The sequence below is a fragment of the Orcinus orca genome, chromosome 10 (genome assembly GCF_937001465.1).
Source record: "Orcinus orca chromosome 10, mOrcOrc1.1, whole genome shotgun sequence".
Taxonomy (NCBI): Eukaryota; Metazoa; Chordata; class Mammalia; order Artiodactyla; family Delphinidae; genus Orcinus; species Orcinus orca.
Window position 1 is genome coordinate 84,666,229 of NC_064568.1, and position 15,050 is coordinate 84,681,278.

The 15,050-nt window shown below is 41.6% G+C and overlaps 2 non-coding genes across 2 annotated transcripts; both read right to left on the bottom strand.

The window, feature by feature from the left end:
- Nucleotides 1-7,070: 7,070 nt before the first annotated feature.
- On the bottom strand, nt 7,071-7,143 carry TRNAK-UUU (transfer RNA lysine (anticodon UUU)). The gene has a single exon. It is a non-coding gene; the product is annotated as a tRNA-Lys (tRNA).
- Nucleotides 7,144-13,344: 6,201 nt separating this feature from the next.
- Nucleotides 13,345-13,418, bottom strand: TRNAI-AAU (transfer RNA isoleucine (anticodon AAU)). Its single transcript has one exon. It is a non-coding gene; the product is annotated as a tRNA-Ile (tRNA).
- Between the last annotated feature and the right edge of the window lie 1,632 nt (nt 13,419-15,050).

Here is a 15,050-nt window from a genome sequence, read left to right on the forward strand (position 1 = left end):
GTTTGAGGCCTAAGCTGGCCGCTCTGGCCTCTCTTCTCTCCTCTCCGGGGTGCAGCGCGCGGCACGAGGAGAGGGATTGGAGAGGAAGCGCGCGGCTGGAGTCCCAGAGCTAGAGTCCCAGAGCTAGAGTCGAGCAGGCGCCGGGTCTCCAGACTCCGGCTCCCGGCCCCGGCACCGAGTCCGCCCGCCCGCCCCCGGAGTCGGAGTAGGGAGGGCAGTCCGAGCCCCTCAGGGTGAGTGGGTGGAGGTTGGGGGCGAGGGGCGGGGCGCTGGCGGGAGCGCGGGACCGGAGACCCGGACGCGTGGACCTGGGCAGCCCAGACGGCGTTCGTGGCGCCAGCAGCGGGGAATAACGGAGGCCGGATTTGCTGCTTGGGGATTCCCGCCCTTCTTCCTTTCCTTTGCCTTTACCTTTTCCTTCCTTCCTTTTCCATCCGCCTCCCCGAGGCTGAATGTGTGTCGCCCTCGATTGTTCGCACTTTGAGTATGCAGGTACGATGGCACTCTGGCGGGCTCGCGAGGCTCCGGAGGGGGCCAAAGGGATTTCTTGTCTACCGACCAAGAGCCTGAGCGCCTCCGCAGGCACCCGGCTTTATCCCTCGCTCAGCCACGCCCCCCCGACCCGGCCACCCTTTCCAATCGCGATCCTCACACAGCCCGGTGGGGTCGGAGCTCCAGGAGGGGAGCAAAGAAGTGGGAGATTTAATTTGCGGCTGAATATTCAGGTTTAGCCAGAGTGAACTAGGGCACTAACATTCTGAGAAATTGAAAAACGAATAACGTTTTAAGATTTCTAACACCATTCCTTCCAATAACAATAAAAATGGCACGGATTGAATACGATTCTTTCAAGAAAGGTCATTTTAAGGTTGTTAAGTTAAGGAACTCGGAGAACGAGTTCTATTCAAAACCCACACTGTCCAAAAATGGGTCCAGGTATCTCCCACTTCATCGATCTTTCTCCTTGAATTTGTATTTCCACAGAATTTTACGCCAATATAATGTATGCTTACGCTTAAAGTCTTTATTCGATCGTCCTACTATACTAGTCTGCACCAAATATGGGTATAAACACTGAAATCTGAAATTTTGATATGTGACAGAACCACAAATCTGTTATAATTAATTCTCTTGGTTTCATTTATATTTGCATTTACTAATAGAATGCAATCAATGAAAATATCGTAAGTAGATAACAAAGTTGAAAGCGTCTTTACTGGAAGTTGTAACAGAAGTTAATATGGAATTTATCACCTCTTTCTCCAAGAGGTCGCATACAATATATTGATATAAGACGGCCTCCGCTGAAGGAATATTTCCATTGCTCCTCTACTGGACACCAGGGATGGAAGGAATTTTACAATTCGGGGCAGTGTGTCACTTCAGATAGCTAGAAGGGTTTTGGAATTGCCTAGTGAGAGAATGGTGGGATTTCAAAGTAAGGTGGGAAGCAAGAAGCCAAACTAGAGGATTCTCAAACTCGTGAATGTTAACTGGTTGAACATGGAAGAGGTAGATATTGATTCGGTGTTTGTGCGTACTTGTAGCCGAGTTGGAGTAAAGTTTTAATAGCAAGGGATGGAAAAGCTCCCTAGCAAAGGATGGTTTCGATCTATCGACCGCTGCGGTTATGGGGCCCCGCACGCTACCGCTGCGCCACTCTGCTTAGCCCCTGACAGAAGCCACTGTTATTCCCTTCAATGATTATGTCACCGTTTCTGCGCTGAACATTTTTTTCGATTTCCTTTCTTTCTGTCGCCCCTCTCTCTCGAGGCACGTAGATCAGCTCTTCCGCAACCAGATGACCTCGGGTCATCACCTTCGGGTCTGCAATTTTCCAACCTGCCCAAGAGTGCCCAAAGCTCGTCATTGAACCCCCTCCCCAGCACTCCTCCCCACTCCCTCGAGCCGCTAGCCTCTTGGAGCGGAGGAAGAGCCCGCGGAGCAAAACTCTGGGTGGACCCTTCTCGGGGAGAAGATCGGAAGTCGTGGAGCCAACTCTGCTGCCACCGGAAAGGAAACGTGTTAACCGTCTCCCCCGTTACCTGTCGAAAAATCTTATAGATGACACTTTGAATAAAAGAGAGGCATTTTGCTTGCTCGCAAGGGCGCAAGATTTTCAGTACGGTGCGCCTGAAATAGAGTTCACCCAGTTTGTTTCTCAAATTATTACACGGGGGTCACAATTTCGACTGTATCTCGTTTGGGGACGTTTGGACTAAACAAACAAATACATTTTATAATAAGATAGGACCTTCCTTTTCCCGAGGCTTATATTAGAGAGCAGAACCTTTGGGAAGTTCCTGAACACAGCTCTCATTTGCGGCTGCCTCTGCGATGACGCTAGAAGGGGCCCGTCTGGAAGGTTGTAAATCTTTTCTCTTTAGTACTGGAAGCTTTTGGTTAGTGAACGTACAGTGTTCCTTCAGTCACATGGCTAGGCCGAGGCTTGTATGCTAGTGTGTTTTTCTTTGTTTTGTTCGTTTGTTTTTTCTCCTTGTACTCCATGTCCCCGTCCACAATAAAACTTAAGGAGCGATGGTGGAGTGGCGAGCTTAGCAGCTCGCACCAGCAGAGGACCCTCCTCGGGTCCGCAGCCACGCGCACTGAGCCCAGCTATGCAGCTCCTCGGGTCTGCAGCTACGCTCACCTGAGCCCAGCTATGCAGCTACCCCAGCCAAGGAAAGCGAAACTCCATTATTCCTTTGGGGCTCATACACCGACCCCCCACCCCCAGATATTTGTCATCTCAAGGAGATGCTGCCATCTTCAAATTGTACACTCTCAAGAAAGTCTTTTTTCAAAACTTTTCTGACTGCAACTCAGTGTCGAAATACATTTTAAGTCACAACTCAGTACAATATGCAAACAAATGTATGTATATATATATACATTTATACATATGAGAGAGAGATTTATATATATATATATATATATGAGAGAGATAACTATCTGAATCTATCTCTATCATCTATACCAATATCGATATAGCTATAGATAGATGATAGATATTTGGAAAGACAGAGAGACCAAACTCTACCGAACAGTATTTTACTGCATGGGTTTATTCTGATATTTCCTATTTCTATTCCTATATCTTCTATTTCATTTATTAAAATACCATTCATGACCTTTTTTTATATTAATTTTACACCCATTCACTTCTGAGTGATTTGAAAAACACTGTCACTTATATAATGGTATTCGAAATGTCTCTTCCTTTTAGAGTCAGATAAGGAAGACGTGAAAGACAGTGACCGTTCCACAGTGGTCAAAGAATTAAGGAAATGGTTCTAAGGCTACCAGCTTTTTTTTGGTATCAAACAGGACACAATGTTAACTCTCCCAGAGACTACACTCCACATGCCCCATCTGTGATTATTCCTGCAGTTAGTGAAGGGAAATCACACTTATTCTAAACAGTCCTCTCTGATTCCATTTTTTTCCCACCTCTATTCCACAGTTGTGATGTGGATTCTTTTCCTCCTCATCTGCTGAAGAATTCTTGCCTGTGTGGCTAAGTAGGTATTTTTCTTCACCTCTTAGAGGATATTTTGCTTTTATTCCTCTATTTTATCGTGTCCAACATATTGTTCTGATGCTGTTCCCTCTGTGTAGAGAATTCTTACCTCAGATATCTATAAGATTTACTCCCTGGCCTCCTTCAAGCTTTTGTTCAAATGTTGGGATCAATGGATCCAGAGGTTTTGGACAAATGCAGTCTCCCCTCCATTTCCCGTGACTACTTCAAACGATTTGTCTATTAATTTCTCCTAACATTTCTTCTAGGATGAATAATCCTCACCTGCCTTTGCTGTGTTGTCACAGTGCACTGGTTGCAATGTTACCGCATTCATTCAGCATTCACTCTGGCTAGCTGTGGTTTATGGCTCTCTAGCATCAGTTAGATGTTTGTATACTGGAAATTTCAACCTTAAAGTATTTGGGATCATTTGAGACACTTGGAGACATGACTCACTAAAGTTCAGCCCCACACCAAGAAGAAAAAAGAAAAGAGGGTAACAAACCTTCCTTCAATCTTTTAATAATATTTTAAAATAAGAAATTCCTGTTATTGATGCCTGAGGGTGATGACATCTACTGGATGAGTTGATCTGTGCAGCTAATTGTTCAGTGGCTGTTCTGAAGTAGATTTTATCTGGAAGGTATTAATATATGATAAAAGATCCTCAACATTGTGACAATTCCCACAAGTCAGTCCACATGCATTTCTCCACACCTCTGGTCTCTAATCTTCACATCTTACGCTTTTCAGATTCCTGACCTTCCAGCCAACCATTCCCTTTTGCCTAGGATTCCATACATAACTTTATCTTAGGCCACTTCTCTCTCCATGTAAAGAGGAACATCAAATGAACCATCTAAAGCTCTAGCCACTGGGAGGATTTCTTTTCACCATTATCTTGCAGGGTTACATCTGAATGGGAGATTGTGTCACAGCAGTTCATTTAAAGCTCACAGCAACATACAGAACTCACCTATCTATGAACCAGGTGATTTGATTACCAACGGCTCTTCTACCTAATCCCCACATAATGGTTCTTAACTTCTCTGATAGGTCAGACTGGACATTTCCACTGACATTTCATTAGTCAAATCAAGTCACATGGCCAAGTCCATGAGGAAGAGGAAGTGTGTATATTATATAATAAATATATTATTTCAATGAAATAATCATAAATAATTATAAATTCACATGAAGTAATTATACTTATAGTTATAAATTCACATGAAGTTGCAAAGATAATGTATCAAGGTTGCATGTATCAACAGTTCTTTTTTTTTTACTGTTGAGTATGGATGTATACTTCCATAGTATAGATGGACCACAGCTTGTTTAACCTATTCACCTATTAAGGAACATTTTGGTTGTTTTCAGGCTTGAGCTATTACAAATAAAGCTCCTATAAGTAATAATGCACAGGGATTTGTGTGGATATAAGTTTTCATTTTTCTGGGATAAATGCCTAGAGTGGAATTGCTGAGTTGTGTGGTAAGTGTGTGTTTAGCCCTTTAAGAAACTGACAAACTATTTTTCAGAGTGGCTACACCATTCTACGTTCCTATGAGCAATGTATAACGATCCAGTTTCTCTGTATTCTTACCAACCTTTGGCAGTTGTTACTATTTGTTATTCTATCTCTTGCAGTAGGTGTGTAGTGATATCTCACCATGGTCTTAATATATATTTCCTAAATGACTAGTGATATTGAACATCTTTTCATGTGCTTATTTCCCATTTGTATATCCTCTTTGGTGAAAAGTCTTTTCATGTTTTTTGACCATTTTCTAATTGGATTGAGTGTTGTTTTAAAGTGGAGTTGTGAGAGGTCTTTGTATATTCTCGATATGTCTTTGCCAGATATGTGATTTACAAATATTTTCTCCCAGTCTGTACCTTGCTTTTTTAATTTGCTTAAGAGAGTCCTTTGCAGACCAAAAGTTTTTAATTTTGATGAAACCCAGTCAGTCAAATTTGTCTTTTATGGATTGTGTGTTTGGTGTTATGTCTAGGAACTCTCCTCCAAGCCCCAGGTCCCCCAAATTATCTCATATTTTTTCTAAAAGTTTTATAGTTTTATGTTTTATTTTAAAATCTATGAACCATTTTCAGTTACTTTTTAAATAAAGTGTGAGGTTTAGGCTGCTGTTGGCTTTTTTTGCCTATGGATTGCTCCACCACAATCTTGTGAAAAGACTTTTCTTCCTCTACTGAATTACCTCTGCACTTCTGTAAAAAATAATTTAGATGTACTTGCATGTGGTGCTTTCTGGATTCTCTATACTGTTTCATCGACATATATCTATCCCTCTGCCAAAAATGTACACTCTTTATTACTGTGGCTGTATAATAAGTCTTGAAATAATAAGAATATTTTCTTCCACTTTATTCCTGCTTTTCAGAATAATTCTAGTTATTCTAACTCATTTTTCTTCCCATATAAATTTTAGAATAGTCATGTCTATAGCCACAAAAAATCTTACCTGGATCATGATAAGAATTATGTTAAATTATGTTAAACCTCTATATCATTTCCAGGAGAGTTGACATCTTAGCTATGTTGAGTTTTATAATCACGGAATCTCTCTCCATTTATTTAGGTCTTTGATTTATTTCATCAGAATTTTATAGTTTTGTTGTTTCCAGCATGTACATGTTCACATGTCTGGATAGATTTTCATCTAAGTGTTCTTTTCCTTTTTTACAAAAAGTACTGTATTTTAATTCTGGTGTTCACATGTTTATTGCTAGTATATAGAAATACAATTGATTTTTCTATTTTGATCTTGTATTCTGTGACTTTGCTGAACATACTTATTAGTTCTAGGAGGAATTTTGTTTGTTTGTTTGTTTGTTTTTAGGTTCCTTAGCATTTTCTATGCAGACCACCACATAATCTTCAAATGGCATGGGAAGTACAATCCTTCCACAGAGAGGGAGGGGGGAAAGGTATATTTCTAAAGAGAAATACAATCCACTGAGCAAGAAATTGCACCACCAACACACAACAGGACAAAATTGCAGAAACGTATGGTAAAGTATGCCAATATTTCTGGGTAGGGTGAGCATTTCACCTAAAGATCATACTGCAGTATTTGTGAAATAACTTCCTACCATTTGGGTTTACCATTAGAATGTTACATTACCACGGTTTAGTGGAGGGCTTTCCCATCTGCCAAGTAGGTCAGTTGTGAGAGTGAAGAACTGAAAATCTAAAGGTCCTGACCCAGAGAATACTTTACCCAACAAATATAGTTTCCAGTTCCTTTTCTAAAGCACCCTAGTCTAGAGAGATAGCCTTCTTATATTTCATGGGCTGTAAGGGTTTTGTACTGCATTCCTCAGGAAGTCTCTATTATTATAAACTGCTAAAATCATCTTTTTTTTGGAACAGAATATCAAACCTCAACTACTAGTTAAGGCTGAAGGTAGCTGACTTCTTGGCTTTTTCTCACGGTAGTTTGGTAAAAGTCATCGAAGTTTAACCCAAATTTTCCATGGGAGAAAAGCTTAAGTACTAGTGGCCCAGGGAAACAGAGGTCCATAGTGCCTGGACAGGGACTTGAACCCTGGACCCTCAGATTAAAAGTCTGATGCTCTACCAACTGAGCTACCCAGGCTGTATGTGGACCTGTTTATTACGTCTCCTTTGTACAGTTCAATTGCTTTGGGGGCATTCTTAACCCCCAACAGAATTTTGATAAATTCGATATTCCCCCTCACATTTTTTTCCAGTGGACATGTAACATTCTTCTTCATAAGGTTCAATTTTTCTGAAGGATAGAGTAACTTATATCAAAGGAATCTTAAAACTATAGTAATTTAATACTTACCAACATCTCTTGAGAAAGAGAGAGAAGAGAAAGCCCTTGTTAAACTTCTGTGAAAGATTTTCCTTTGATCTTTTATTTCCTTGAATTCGTTATTTCCGGCCCGTGTCTCCCATAGGATTTTATTCCAATACCACATCTTTTTATATTTAGTATCTTCTTGATTTTCCTACCATGCTTCTCTGTACCAAATCCAGGTATAAACATTGAAATCTGATGTTTTTCTTTTGAACCCAAATCTGTATTAAAAATGCTTCTTGTGGATTGTGCTATATCTGCATCTACTTGCACATAATTAATCAGAGATGACAAACAGATAATAATTTAAAGACCCTTTAATGGAGCACATAATGGAAATAAATGTGGAATTTGTCCTCCTCCCTCCTCCATGAAATCGTGTACAAGACTACGTCTACTGAAGGATTCGGTCCTTCCCATTGTTCCCGTGATGGGAGTCCGAGAGGAGAGCATATTTACACCCCGGGGCACTGTGCCACAGCCAAATGAGTCTTAATTTATCAGAAATGTCTTAATTTATCAAGCAGAAGGGCGAGACTTTTCCATGAAAGGTGAGAACGTGGGACTTACGTGCCACACTTCTATGTCAGGCTGATCCTCTGAGAGGTGACTTTTGAAAGGTAAATACCTTAGGAAAGGTGAAATATGATGTAAGATCTAGAAGTAGATTTAGTTCAACTGTTTGAATACAGCTTAACAATGGAGTTGCTATAAAACTTGCAGCCAAGGTTGGTTCCGATGCATCGATCTCTGGGTTTCCTGTCCAACACACTTCAGCTGGTCCACTCTGCTTATAAACGGATGTTCCCTCGTCGATATTCAACTCCGTTATCACAACTGGGTTTTCAAACACAAGAATGGCTTCTTCTCTTTTCGTTTTCTCCCGTCTTTTTCTTCCTCCCCACTAGCTCAGCTCACTCCTCCTTTTACTCGGCCTCTTTTCGGTCCCCAGGAGAACCACAGGGTTCCAGCAGCGCCTCCAAGTCTGCCCGTTTCCAATCCGCCAAATATTCAGTCTCTGAACCCGCTTCTTCAGAAGCTTGTCTGGGCTCACAGGAGGAGCTGCAGGGGGAACCTAGGAGGAGCCGGCGGGGCAAAGCCTTGAGGAAACCCTCGCTTGAGAAGAAACTGTCAAAAATCTCAAGAGGTTTTTCTTTGCCTGCAAGGGAGCCAGATTTTCAGAATTCCATTTCCGATTGGATAACGTTTGGATCCGTTTCGACAGGGCACAGGAGTTCCTGTGTCTGAAAACAGGATTTTTGTTTTCGGAGTTGGTCTCGGAATAGGGCTTTTGGAAGCCTCTGCACACCAAGGCTCCTGTTCGCGGCTGCCTCTGCGTGCTACCTTCCAGAAACTGCACTGCTAGGTGCCGAATAAGAACTTCACTCCACACAGAAGTAACTAGAAGCCACAAAAATATTGCCCACCAAATCCAAATGTTAAATCTCTCCAATTTAACTCCCCTCCAAACGTCTATAGTCCCTCTTCTGGCAGGAGGGTAAATGTGACAGAGAAGTTGGAGTGGAAAGGGGTAGGGGAATTCCTGACTGTTTCGTGTCCTCTCTTGCTTTTGGACGTCGAGGTTGCATTTCCCCTGGAATTCCTTCTCCCTTTCCCGTTTGCCAGTTTCTACTTGTCCTTTGGATCTCAGTTCAGACCTTACCCACTACCTCTTCCCTGAAGCTTTTGCTGACTCCTCAAGACTGGTTTAGAAACTCCTAGAATACACCTAGGATCCCTGAAGTTATTTCAATCCTATTAATAGTCCTTATTACATGTTGTATTATAACTATCTCTTGTATGAATCTTACATTTGCACACTCAGGGCTCAGTCCTTAAATACCACGTATATGCAAATGTCTTTCCACCTTGGACTGCTCCTTCAAACTCCAAATTCACACATACAGCTGCCTTCTCGACAAGTATTTTATACTTAACATTGCCAAAGACTGAATTCCTAATCTTCTCCCCAAAGTTTCTACTCCCCAATGTTCCCCCATCTCAGTAAACAACTACTCCATCTGTGCAGTTATCTGTGAATCTTTGCTTTTGCTCAGATCTTACATCTCATCAGCTCCACCTTCAAAATATATCCATAATTCGACCAGGTTTTACAATTTCCTTTGCTATCATACTAGAAGGTCTATCAATCTCTCACCTAATTTAAACTTTTTTTAAAATTTTATATTAGAGTATAGTTGATTTACAATGTGTTAGTTTCAGGTATACAGCAAAGTGGTTCAGTCATACATCTACATATATCTAATCTTCTTTCAGATACTTTTCCCACATAGGTTATTACAGAGTATTGAGTAGAGATCCCTGTGCTATAGAGTAGGTCCTTATTGATTATTTATTTTATATAAAGTAGCATGTATATGGTAATCCCAACCTCCTCCCCTCTCCTTTTTTTCCTTTGACACAATTTTACATTAATTTTTGTTTCCTTTCTACAAAACCATTTTAAAGGCATTTTACTGACTGAGAACCTCAGGTTTTATGTGAAGTTGCTCCTGTTGTGAATAAAGAGGGAGTTCTTTACTCTGGAATTTTGCTTCTGTCTTTTCCTCCAGGCCAGTTCTACCTGGCAACAAGATACAATTTGAGGTGAAGTCCAAACAGTCCTCATTTCATTGAAGAAAGAACAGAGTCTTAGCCTGCCCTGTGGCCAATAGTGGTTGTGACCACAGCTGGCCATTGGGAACATTTCCAGTATGTAGATCCTCAGGCGTTTCTCAGGTCCATCACCTCAATTTTTGCAATAGACCCATCATTGGTCCCCCGGTTTGTATTAACATTGCCCCTTTCCGGTCTATTCTACACACAGAAGTAGTGAAATATTCCCCAAGGGTTTGAAACTCTCCAATAGTTTCCCTCCTGTTCAGTAAAGAAACCAAAGTGCTTCTCGTGGCCTGCAAGAGCCCTCCCCTCCTCCCCTCCACCGTCCTCTCTAGTTCCTTGCTCTTCCTCAGACAAGTCAGACATACTCCTGCCTCAGTCCTTAGCACAGGCTGCTTCCTCTGCCTGGAAACACCCTTTCCCAAATACGTGCCTAACTCATTTCCTCATATCCTTCAGGTCTGCTCAGATATCACTCTCTCAGTGCAGGCTTACCTGTTCAACATATTTAAATTACAAGACATTAAAAAGAAAAAAACCATCCCTATTATCTTTTTGCTATATTTTTTCATTCATACTATCACCATCTACTGCACTATACATTTTACTTATTCATTGGTCTGCATTTCCCATTACAATGCAAACCGCATGAGGATAGAGTTTTGCCCATTTTGTTCACAGGTTTAGTCCCAGTATCTCGAGGAGTACATGTTAAATTGCAGCTACTCATTAACAATTTGTTGAATACATGTTGAATGGATGGTCTACCAGGGTACAATAAATGAGTTTTTCCACAGGTAGATGTACAAGCAAATTTCAAGTGTTTAACCTTGAAAGGGGACAGGAATGGTCTGTTCATAGGTAAAGGTTCTGAATTCCATTCATATAGCTCCCTGTTGTGGGTGTGTGTACAAACCTGACTGAGTTGCTAACCGTGGGTCTTCTGTTTAATTATGTGACCCATCATTGCTAGTCAGTGCTTGTGCAAGGACTTAAAGCTTGACCCTGCAGTTAGGACTAAGCACCTAATACTTCTAATCCCATCTGGAGACCTGCAGATGTTGATCTGTGTAATCACTAGTTGTTCCACTTTCCAGACCTTCCACTGTCCAGGAATAAACCCTGACTCCCAAGCTACTGGAGCTAAGGCTGGATGAAGATAATACATGAGGCTGCGAGGGAGTGGGAATCTGTTCTAAAGAGGACACATTTTCCTATAAGGCTTCTGAATAGTGCTTTTAAGAAATTTTATTTATTTGGTTGTTTTGTATTCTGAAAAGGTAATATACTCATAGAGTTAAAAATGTATAAATAGTTAAACAGTTAAAAGTTTCCTTCCCATCCCTGTTACTCACCTACCTGGTTGCTTCTCTCTTCTCCATCATCCATAGGTTTCTACTACTATTAATTTGTTACTTAACCTTCTAGAGTTTCTTTATCCACTTGCATGTAAATATATAGATTCATATGTTCTGGGTCTTGCTTTTGGTACCTCACAATATATTTTGGAAATCTTTACACATTGATGACATAGAAAGCTTCCTTGTTTGTCTTTGCTTAGTTTTACATTTTGTTGCAAAATAAACATACAGAGAAGTAAATAAAACCTTATTTCTACAACTTAACAATTAATTATAAATTGAACACCCATTTAACCATTACTCAGGAGCAAAAACAAAAAGAGCATTGCTGCACTCCAGAAGCCCTCAGTATGTCCCTTCCACTCACCCTGCCTTCCACACTCTTCTTATCCCCCCCACAATCCTGACTTTTATGGTAATCATTTTTTACATTCTTAATACATTTTACCATCTACACATACACCCCTAAACAATGTATCATAATTTTGTGGTTTTTAAATTTATATAAGTATAATCATACTAAATGTTTCCTTTGTCTTCTTTTCACAAAATTATGCTTGTAAGATTCATCCATATTTTTGTGTGTAGCTCTGGTCTGTTCATTGTCAATTGTTGAATAGTATTCAACATTATGTATCCAATTTACTGTAAAGGTTCATTCAGGTTGTTTCCAGTTCTTGGCTATACAAACAATACTACTATGAACATTCTTATATGAATCTCCTTGTGCACATATTTCCTTTGTGTATATTTCTAGGATAATAGGGTATGTATATCTTCAACTTAGTAGACAGAGTCCAACTGTTTTCTAAAGTAGTTGTATCATTTTAGACAATAGTGGTGATGAAAGTTCTTATTATGTCACATCCTTGCCAAATAGTACTTCTTGTCGTATTAATTTTAGTAATTCTGGTGGAAGATCAGTAGTATTTAATTATAGGATAACTTGCATTTTCCTAATTTCTAATAAAGCTGGTTGCTGTAGTTTTAAAGAAATATATTTCCACAAATTCTTTGGCACTCCTCTTATCAAAAGGTGGAGTCTGATTGCCTTCTCCTTGACTATGGGCTGGGCTTAGTGATTCGCTTCTAAGAAAGAATGAAGCCGAGGTGACGCTGTGTTTGACGTCTTAAGCTAAATAAAAGACAAACATCTTCTGCCTGGCTCACTCTCTCAAGAAGTCATAGACTTCATAGAGTCATGGACTCATAAAAGTTCTTTAAAGCATATTTTTATGTTAGTCCTGTTCGTTATTTATATTGGAAATATCTTCTCCCATTCTGTGTTTCATTACTTTATAGTTGTTTGTTTTTTTTTTTTTGGATTAACAGAGTTCTTCATTTCACTTCAATTTATCAAATTTCCCCTTATGTTTAGCGCGGTTGTGTCTTATTCCTTTAGAAACCCTCTCCTATCCCAAAGTATAAATATAAGTGTCTCTTACAAAAAGGTAACTTCTATAATCCAAAACCACACTCTTTGTTGTTCAGACTGTTCCAGGTTTGGTCATTGGGAGCTCTTTTCCCTGTTAGAAAGAGACAATTGGCAAAGCTGTTTCTTTCTTAGTGTTGATATTAATACATTTTTTCACAGGTCATATAAAAAATCTTGTTTCGTCTTTCGCAGAACTAGTTAAGACCCAAGTGTGGAAGTGTAGAAAGTGTGGATGGTTTCCCAGGGTTTTTTTGGACGAAAATAATCCAATAGGGTCAGTTTCTTTGCAAGAATCAGTTACCCAGTGGAAAAATAATATGCCCAAAGCAGCTCTATTTCCCTTGCTGGGTCCCTCCCTGCTAACCTTTCGCCCTGCAGATGGGAGTCAAAACAGGACCGCAACCTTGGTGGACATCAAAGGCGTGTGTTCAAGTTTTTTAAAGTTCTCAGCGAGAGGTTTGTCTTCCACACATTAATTGTGACATCGCGGTGAACCTGAAACCGGCAGAACTCTCGTCTGTGAATAAATGTAAGAAAGTGACCTCGTTGTACACAGCTTGGCCCGTACGGGGATCGAACCCGCGACCTTGGCGTTATTAGCACCACGCTCTAACCAACTGAGCTAACTGACCGCTAGATAGCCACGGTATTCCTCCTTAGATAATTAAAAGAAAACGAAATAAAACGGTTTCTTCAAATTCTTCTGGGGGTGGGAAAAAGGGAACATAAAGAACCAAAACAACCCAAAATTAACATTAAAAAAATCACATTCTTCCTATTTCACTCTCCCCTATCGCGGAGTTAGGAAAAAGAAAAAGAGAAAAACTTAACATTTGGCCTGAATGAACTCTACTTCTTGGGGGCCCCTCTCAAACTTACAGTTCTGACCCCAAACGATCAGAGCCCCGGAGTGAGGTGTCCTTCCTCCTACCCAGGGAAGACCGGGGGCCAACGAGAAGATGCTCCAAGCCAGATTTGGCGGCGGGCAGATCACGGAACTGGCCACGGAGCGGCCACGGAGCAGCCACGGAGCAGGGCTCCGAGGACTCGGCCCCTGCGCGCGCCTCTTGCGGGTATACTGCGCTCCTGGAGACCCTTTCGGACAGATCCCAGGACATGAGACCTGCGAACTTGCACTCTCTTGCCGCCGGCCTCGGTCTCGGAGTGATCCTGAAATGCCTCCCGCCCCGCGCACTGTGTGGTTGGCCCTGACCCGGAGCAGAACTACGCCCCCAGAATCAGGGGCCTTTATCTGGACCGGAAGAGAAACATCTAGATCTGAGAAGGGTGGCAGAGTCGAGACTCAAATTGAGCAACTTCAGAGGAAAGAGGCAGAAACACCTGCACCTGTCAGGTGCGGAGCAGCCCCGGCTTTTTTCACTGGCCGAAGGGCCTCCAGAGAAAACCCTCAAAGGCTGAGGTAATCAATATTCTGGAATACCTGAGAGCTAGCCCTGGTACCACAGACACATTGGTAGGGAAGCTCTGAGAATACTTAAGGGAAGGTAGCCCAGCACCAAACCCAAACCCATTCGAATAATACATGGAGAAGAAGTTTGCAAAGGAGAATGAAAGAAGTTGCATCCAGCAAAGTAGGAGGAAAAACAAAAGTATGTGAAGAGTTGAGAGTTGACCTCATTCTTTCATTTCTCAATAGGTACTGAGTACCCACGGTGTGTCAGACCATGGTGCACATGCTAAATATATAAAGGGAGACACTGAGGCTAGACCTCAGCATGAGGGGCTGTGGTTAAAGAGCAGTAAGTGGTACAGGGCAGCACCCGGTGAGCTGGGATTAATCCTCAGAAGAAAAAAAAAAAAAGTTACTCCTCAGCGTTTGGAGTCAAGAAAGGCAGGGAGTGAATTCCTCACAGAATGGGCTTTATGGCTTCTGTTACCATCCCAGCCCCCAAACCCTTGTCCTGACTTGTCTTTACTTCTCCTCCACTTCCCAGCTTCGCAGAGGCACTCAGTCGCCCTGACTTGCTAATTCCTGCTCCTGGTGGCTGCGGCTCTGAGTGCTGAACAGGGCACTCTTGGCAGTGCTAAAGCAGGCTAAGCGGGACCCTTAGTACTGGGGTCGGACCCCTTGGTACTGGGCCCAACCTCTTAGAACCTGGGGGTGTCCCCATCAAGAAGGTTTGACCAGAACCCTAAATCCCTAGGGCTGGAAGCTGGAAATGCCCGAGAGTGACATTTAATTATGGAAAAAGATGGTGAGTGAAAAAGATGGAAAACTGAAAGACAGACAGAGAAAGACAAAG